A 2,033-nucleotide genomic window follows, 5' to 3' on the forward strand; every position below is an offset into this window, starting at 1 on the left:
AAAAAAAAAAAAAAAAAAAGTGTTTTTAACCCCAAACAAATCTTGACCAAGTGAATGAAAAAATTATTTCCATGAGCTATCGATTTCTTCATACTTGGCACCAATTAAGGCTGTTGCAGGCCATTTTCCCCATTACCAGATTTCAGGAAGATATGAATTCCTTATGGTTCCAGTCCTCAGTAGTTCTGAATTAAGAGACAATAGGGAAAAGTGTAAAATAATGAGGCTGGTGTTAACCTGCTGTATGGTAGTAATCTGTTCTTCCCATGTGGTGGAGATGGCTTCAAGTCTTTTCTTCATTGAATCCTATAGGTTAAAACTATACTTCAGATGTGTGAGGTTTCCCACCTCCCTGGTGAAGCAAGTCATTCCCATCATTGACCTCCTGTGAACTAAAGAGAGTGAGAGATTTGTCAAGCTGTAATTTCCATCTGACTTTTCTATCAAAATAGGTACCATTAAATAAAACTGAGGAGCACTTGTAAGTTCTACTCAGTTTTGTGGGTAACAGAATGTGCTTCCCAGAATTGCAGCACATTAGGTACAACAAATTAGGTATACATACAATAAACATATGGAGGAGTTTGAATTTTCTCTGGTTTGATCTGATATAAAGAAATGCCATGGTTCTAGGTTCATTTTGTATATCAAAAGGAGGAGCTCTTCAACCATCCATTCTATTTACGATGGTGCTGACAGATGTAAAAAGGCATCAAAATGTGACACATTCATTGTTTTAATGTCAAACTTTGACTTAAGTGAAACTTCAGATACTACCATATTTTTCCTAAAATATTATGTACGGGTAAGGAGAGGAATTTTTGGTTTTCATTTTGTAGTCTTCTGTATTTTTTTAATGACTATGCATTCATCTTTTCCCCTAAAATATCAAGGTACAAAGAAAAAAGTACTTTTTATTGTTATCATTCCTCAAAATCTCTTACATAATAGCAAATCTTGATTATTACCATTTTGATCCTTTCTTTTTTTTTAAATTTAAGAATAATTTTAACCTGGCATAGCGGTTTGCACCTATAGTCTCAGCTACTCCAGAGGCTTATGTTTATGTTATATTCCTCCAGTCCAGGAGCTTCTGATCAGTGTGGGCAACATAGTGATACACCAACTCAAACACAAAACAAACAAAAGAGCTGCTTTTTGGGGGTGTAGGGGGCACCAGGAATTGAAATCAGGGGCACTCAGCCCCGGAGCCACATCCCCAGCCCTCTTTTGTATTTTATTTTGAGAGAGGGACTCACTGAGTTGCTTAGTGCCTTGCTTTTGCTGATGCTGGCTTTGAACTCATGATCCTCCTGCATCAGCCTCCCGAGCTGCTGAGATAACTAGGATTACAGGTATATGTCACCACGCCTGGCTTTTTTTTTTTGAGTTGAACTAGAAATTTATTATGATTAACCCAGACACTACATGGTTGCCTTTTGTGCTTTAGTCTCCCGAGTCACAAACTTTGAGGCTGAATCTGTTTGAAATTACTGAATCTTATTGCATTCAAGATAATGGCAGAAATGTGCATTTCCAAGATGGAGATTATGAGGTAATGCAATCTGTCATGCACCAGAGCCTCTCAGAGTCCAGCAGGAGTCATGTGCTTTTGTCAGGATAACTGGCAAGGCTTCAGAAATGTTACCCTCTGGTTTGACCTTTAGAACTTATCCTAAATACTTAAAGCACTGAAACATGTCAACATTGTGGCTTATTTGGGGACTTGTTTGGAAGAGAACACTGTAAGCATTTTCATGGAGTTTGTTCCTGGTGGCTCAATTTCTAGTATTATAAACCGTTTTGGACCATTAAAAAAAAAAAAAAAAAGAACTTATCCTAAATATCAAGTTTGGCATATTCGTGGTATTCACATAGACCATTTTGTATTTAATTTATCCAGTCTTTTACAAAAGCTCATTGTGTGAGACATCATCAAAGCATACATAACTCCAGTCAGCATTATTCATAAGATGTCTCAAGACAAACTTTCATTTTCCTGTTATGTTCAACCATGTAGCTAATAATTATGT

The sequence above is a fragment of the Marmota marmota genome, unplaced genomic scaffold (assembly GCF_001458135.2).
Source record: "Marmota marmota marmota unplaced genomic scaffold, marMar, whole genome shotgun sequence".
Classification (NCBI taxonomy): Eukaryota; Metazoa; Chordata; class Mammalia; order Rodentia; family Sciuridae; genus Marmota; species Marmota marmota.